Source organism: Triticum dicoccoides, chromosome 6B, assembly GCF_002162155.2.
Source record: "Triticum dicoccoides isolate Atlit2015 ecotype Zavitan chromosome 6B, WEW_v2.0, whole genome shotgun sequence".
NCBI classification, from domain to species: Eukaryota; Viridiplantae; Streptophyta; class Magnoliopsida; order Poales; family Poaceae; genus Triticum; species Triticum dicoccoides.
Window position 1 is genome coordinate 334,632,333 of NC_041391.1, and position 6,883 is coordinate 334,639,215.

Sequence of the window (6,883 nt, forward strand, 5' to 3'; positions counted from 1 at the left end):
GGGCTACTTCCTCCCCCTCCTGTGCTGCGCCCCCATCCTCCCCGAGATCCAATCTCATGCGGCGTGGTGCCTCCCTTCCGCTGCCCCTCCCCTTGCCGATCCAGCCGGGGCGTGGCCTTGGAAGGTCTCCTCTGCAGCCCCCCTCCCTCCCCGTGGACGTAGCCCAGCCTTGCTGCTGGCAGGGATGTGGACCCAGGAGCTGCGGTCGGTCGCGGGCCTGCCTCGTGCGGCGGCCCACGTCTCCGGCGGCGCCCACCTCCCTCAATCTGCGGTGGAGGCTCCGGCGTGGCAGTTGTTGAGGCAACGTGGTCAATTCCCCGGCGGCGGGTGCCTTTGGCGGCATGTCGGCCTGTGTCGTGTGTTAGAGTTTGAGTTGTGCACTACATGTAATCTTAAACTACATCTATCTCTTCCCTCCTGTATCTATCTCTATCTCTGTATCGAACCAGAACAAGATCCTAGCAATCGGTTCCTCTTCTTGTACGCTACGGCAAGGCTGTTTTGCCATCAATAAATAAACGCATGCGGCTCTCCCAAGGGAGAGTAGGAACGCTTCTCAACCAAATCTTACATCATGGTGTTCGTGTGGCGCCTCGCAGTGGACCCTTGTTGGCGCTGCTCCGGCCCTTGATAGAGGCTAAGGTGTCCCGTCTTTCGATGAGATGGTGGATTTCGCTTTAGTGGAAGTCGACTTTGACGATCCGACTACGAACGTGCGAGAACGTCGCGCCTTAGCAATCGCTAAACCAACTCCGAGAGGTTATTGACCACGCCGGAGCACGATCAATCTGACCACGAGGGTCTGTTTCCTGCGAGCAAACGAAGAACAAGTAAGAAACTAAGATTGCAATCTGGATATTGCGAATATAAGATGAAAGCTTTATTGATCAAGGTGGGGTTCTCTGACGCCTTTGTCTGGTCGTTGAACACAAACGAAGTACGCGAAGTTGCAGCTATGGCGAACTTTTAATCTAAACAAAACCCAAAGTCTAAACGGTGCCCTAAATGATGTATATATGGAGGAAGAGAGGGGGAATTTCGTGGCCCTTGGTGGAGGGGTCCGAAATCAACCCTATCTCTTGTTTCCCCACGCATACGGACTCTAAAAATAGCCTATACTTATGTATTTCGAAATTACATGGGCCTGGCCCAATAAAAAGGTGACGCAGCACCTATAATAGCCTCGGGACGAAATTTATGAAGTGGCATCTTGTATATCTCGTCCATGGCTTCATGCACCCATTATGGTGGCTTCAATGTCCTGAAATCGTCACTTGTAACTCCGTTCTTGTTCCCCTTGCGCATGACATCATCTCCATGCTTGTTCTTGCTCCAATGTTCATCCTTCTCCAAGCTAGGCCCTTCATTTGTAAGCAAAACAAATGTATCCAATTTAGGCAGCATCATATTCTCATGAACATTAGAATCATTATCAAGAAACGAAAGTACCTGATAATTTAATTAGCGTGCGCGAGCTCTAGTAATTGGTCCCGTATATGTAGCAGTAGGGGCTGTGGGTGTAACAATGGTATTGATGTCCTCATCATCCTCCCCTTCTTGAAATGAAGTCGTCCTCGACGGAAACTCATCTTCCTCACCCAAATAAGGCTTCAAATCTGCAATGTTAAAAGTGGGACTAACCCCAAAATCTGCAGGCAGCTCAAGTTTATATGCATTATCATTTATTTTCTCTAACACCTTAAAGGGACCATCAGCACATGGCATTAGCTTTGATTTGCGCAAATCAGGAAATCTATCCTTACGCAAATGTAACCAAACAAGATCTCCAGGTGCAAACACAACATGTTTTCTACCCTTATCTCCAGCAAGTTTATATTTAGCATTCATACGCTCAATGTTTTCCTTAGTTAACTCATGCATTTTTAAAATCAATTCAGCACGTTGTTTAGCATCAAAATTAACCTTCTCCGAAGATGGAAGAGGCAACAAATCAATAGGTGCACGAGGTAGGAAACCATACACAACTTCAAAAGGTCACATCTTAGTAGTAGAATGCAATGAACGATTATAAGCAAATTCAATATGAGGCAAGCATTCCTCCCACATTTTCTTATTATTCTTCAAAACAGCCCTAAGCATAGTAGACAACGTTCTATTGACTACTTCACTTTGTCCATCAGTTTGGGGGTGACAAGTAGTACTAAAAAGCAGTTTAGTCCTCAACTTAGCCCATAAACATCTCCAAAAGTGGCTAAGAAATTTAGTATCACGATCTGAAACAATAGTATTTGGCACACCATGCAAGCGAATAATTTCACGAAAGACCAAATCAGCAACATTAACAGCATCATCGCTTTTATGACATGGTATAAAGTGTGCCATTTTCGAGAATCTATCCACGACAACAAATATGCCATCCCTCCCCTTCTTTGTTCGAGGTAAACCTAAAACAAAGTCCATAGATATATCCTCCCAAGGAACACTAGGTACAGGCAAAGGCATATATAAACCATGAGGATTGAGTCGTGACTTTGCTTTTTGACATGTAGTGCATCGAGCAATAAAACGCTCAACATCCCGTCTCATCTTTGGCCAAAAGAAATGTGTAGCAAGTACGTCCTCCGTCTTCTTCACGCCAAAGTGTCCCATTAATCCTCCTCCATGCGCCTCCTGCAACAACAAAAGACGAACGGAGCTAGCTGGAATGCATAGCTTGTTAGCACGAAACACAAATCCATCATTAACGACGAACTTGTTCCACATTCTTCCTTCTTTACAATTCTGCATTACATCTTTAAAATCAGCATCATGCACATATTGATCTTTGATGGTCTCCAAACCAAATATTTTGAAGTCAAGTTGTGAAAGCATAGTATAGCGGCGAGACAATGCATCAGCAATAACATTTTCTTTTCCCTTCTTGTGTTTAATGACATAAGGAAAAGTCTCAATGAATTCAACCCATTTAGCATGTCTGTGATTCAGTTTAGCTTGACTTTTAATATGTTTCAAAGATTCATGATCAGAATGTATAACAAATTCTTTGGGCCATAAATAATGTTGCCATGTTTCTAAAGTCCGAACAAGAGCATATAATTCTTTATCATAAGTAGAATAATTCAGACTAGGCCCACTCAATTTTTCAGAAAAGTATGCAACAGGTTTGCCATCTTGTAATAACACACCGCCTAATCCAATTCCACTAGCATCACATTCAAGCTCAAAAGTCTTATTAAAATCAGGAAGTTGGAGTAAAGGAGCATGTGTCAACTTATCTTTCAATACCGAGAAGGCTTCTTCCTGTGCGGTACCCCAAAGAAAAGGCACATCTTTCTTTGTAAGCTCATTGAGAGGTGCAGCAATGGTGCTGAAATCTCTCACAAAACGCCTATAGAACCCAGCGAGACCAAGAAAACTCCTCACTTGTGTGACCGTTTTGGGTTGCGGCCAACTCTCAATAGCTTCAATCTTGGCTTTATCAACTTCAATAACCCTGTGGAGTAACAACATAGCCAAGAAAAGATACTCGGTCGGTGCAAAAGGTGCACTTCCCAAGGTTACCAAACAAACGTGCATCACGTAGAGCAATAAAAACAGCACGTAAATGTTCCAAATGTTCTTCCAAAGATCTGCTATAAATCAATATGTCATCAAAGTAAACTACCACAAATCGTCCAATGAAAGCACGTAAAACTTCGTTCATTAATCTCATGAAAGTACTAGGTGCATTAGTTAACCCAAAAGGCATGACTAACCACTCATATAATCCAAACTTAGTTTTGAATGCCGTTTTCCATTCATCTCCCAATTTCATACGAATTTGATGGTATCCACTACGCAAATCAAGTTTGGAGAATATTGTAGAGCCACTCAATTCATCAAGCATATCATCTAGCCTAGGAATAGGATGACGATAACGAATAGTAATATTATTAATGCCTCTACAATCAACACACATACATGATGTACCATCCTTTTTCGGCACTAGAATAATAGGAACAACACAAGGACTAAGGGATTCGCGTATATAACCTTTGTCGAGAAGTGTGACGCCCCTGATTCAATCGTACACTAATCATGCACGCAAATGTGTACGATCAAGATCAGGGACTCACGGGAAGATATCACAACACAACTCTACAATTAAAATAAGTCATACAAGCATCATAATACAAGCCAGGGGCCTCGAGGGCTCGAATACAAGTGCTCGATCATAGACGAGTCAGCGGAAGCAACAATATCTGAAAACAGACATAAGTTAAACAAGTTGCCATAAGATGGCTAGCACAAACTGGGATACAGATCGAAAGAGGCGCAGGCCTCCTGCCTGGGATCCTCCTAACTACTCCAGGTCGTCGTCAGCGGGCAGCACGTAGTAGTAGGCACCTACGGTGTAGTAGGGGTCGTCGTCGACGGTGGCGTCTGGCTCCTGGACTCCAGCATCTGGTTGCGACAACCAGAACGAAAGGAAAGGGGAAAAAGGGGAAGAAAGCAACCGTGAGTACTCATCCAAAGTACTCGCAAGCAAGGAACTACACTACATATGCATGGGTATATGTGTAAGGAGGCCATATCGGTGGACTGAACTGCAGAATGCCAGAATAAGAGGGGGATAGCTAATCCTGTCGAAGACTACGCTTCTGGCAGCCTCCGTCTTGCAGCATGTAGAAGAGAGCAGATTGAAGTCCTCCAAGTAGCATCTCCAAGTAGCATCTCCAGTAGCATCGCATAGCATAATCCTACCCGGCGATCCTCTCCTCGTAACCCTGAGAGAGAGCGACCACCGGTTGTATCTGGCACTTGGAAGGGTGTGTTTTATTAAGTATCCGGTTCTAGTTGTCATAAGGTCAAGGTACAACTCCAAGTCGTCCTGTTACCGAAGATCACGGCTATTCGAATAGATTAACTTCCCTGCAGGGGTGCACCACATTACCCAACACGCTTGATCCCATTTGGCCGGACACACTTTCCTGGGTCATGCCCGGCCGCGGAAGATCAACACATCGCAGCCCCACCTAGGCAAAACAGAGAGGCCAGCACGCCGGTCTAAACCTAAGCGCGCAGGGGTCTGGGCCCATCGCCCTGAGCACACCTGCACGTTGCGTGGGCGGCCGAAAGCAGACCTAGCCTAGTGGCGTTCCAGTCCAATTCGGCGCGCGCCGCTCCGTCGCTGACGTCTGAAGTGCTTCGGCTGATACCACGACGTCGGGATACCCATAACTACTCCCACGTAGATGGTTAGTGCGTATAGGCTCGTAGCCGACTCAGATCAAATACCAAGATCTCGTTAAGCGTGTTAAGTGTCCGCGAACGCCGAACAGGGCCAGGCCCACCTGTCTCCTAGGTGGTCTCAACCCGCCCTGTCGCTCCGCCACAAAGTAACAGTCGAGGGCCGTCGGGAACCCAGGCCCACCTCTACCGGGATGGAGCCACCTGAACCTTCAGCCCCCAACTCCGAACAGTATCACAGGTAATGTAACAGTGTAAAGTATATAATATATGCCCGTGATCACCTCCCGAAGTGATCACAGCCCAGTAGTATAGCATGGCAGACGGACAAGAGTGTAGGGCCACTGATGGAACACTAGCATCCTATACTAAGCATTTAGGATTGCGGGTAAGGTATCAATGACTGTAGCAGCAATGACAGGCTATGCATCAGAATAGGATTAACGGAAAGCAGTAACATGCTACACTACTCTAATGCAAGCAGTATAAGGAAGAGTAGGCGATATCTGGTGATCAAAAGGGGGGGCTTGCCTGGTTGCTCTGGCAAGAGAGAGGGGTCGTCAACTCCGTAGTCGAACTGGTCAGCAGCAGCGTCGGTCTCGTAGTCTACCGAAAAGGAGTAACGGAGGGGGAACACAATAAATAACAGAGCAATCAAATGTAACACAAAGCAAGACGCGGCAATACGTTGTGCTAGGGGTGTCCTAACGTAGGGATAGGCGATACCGGTGAAGGGGGAAACATCCGGGAAAGTATCCCCAGTATTTCGCGTTTTCGGGCAGAGGAGCCGGAGGGGGAAAGTTGCGAGTTCTATAGGTTAGGGGGGTGTGGCGGACGAACGGACCGCGTGTCCGGATTCGTCTCGTCGTTCTGAGCAACTTTCATGTTGAAAATATTTTAATCCGAGTTACGGATTAAAAGATATGATTTTTTAAAGATTTTATTAATTTCTGGAATTTAATTAATTGTTTAATTAATTCGAAAAAAATGTATTTATGACGTCAGCATGATGTCATGCTGACGTCAGCAGTCAACAGGGGTTGACTGAGTCAACCCTGACATGTGGGTCCAGGAGGGACCCACCTGTCATCCTCTAATTAGGTTAATTAGGGTTTAGGTTAATCTAATTACAGTTTAATTAACTTAACTAGTTAATTAAATTAATTAAACCGGATTAATTAACTTAATTAATCCATTAGTTAATTAATTAATTAATAATTAATTTTATTAATCATTTTTATTTTTATTTAATAATTTTATTTTAATTCTCTCCCTTTTTAAAAAAAAAATGTTCTGTGGGGTGGGGTCCCCATGTCAGTGGCCCTGGGGGGCCTTAACGGGTGCGGGCGCATGGGCGCGCGGGTGCAGGGGGCTACGGGGCGCCCGTTAGCGGGTCGAGCCCCTGACCCAGCGCCGCAGGTCGCCGGCCAGGGGAGTCGCCGGCCGCGGCGGCCGGAGTGGCCGGAGCCGGGGCGTCGACGGAGAGGGGTTGGCCGCGGCGCGGGCCAGCAGCGCGGTTGGGGGCGGCGGAGCCGCGGCAGCATGACAGGAGGAGGGTCGGGGCTTGCCGAGGCCGTGTGTGGCGGCCGGAGACGACGCACAGGGCGGAGCGGGGAGAACAGGGGCGCCATGGAGCCGGGCGCAGTGACCAACGGCGACGGTGGCCGGGGCGCAGGCGCGTGCGCGCGCACGG

General features: G+C 47.0%; 1 protein-coding gene across 1 annotated transcript in view; it reads right to left on the reverse strand.

Annotated features, from left to right (window-relative positions):
* LOC119321136 (ubiquitin carboxyl-terminal hydrolase 3-like) overlaps nt 1-6,883 on the reverse strand; it is a 46,256-nt gene that overhangs the window by 531 nt on the left and 38,842 nt on the right. The window lies entirely within an intron of this gene.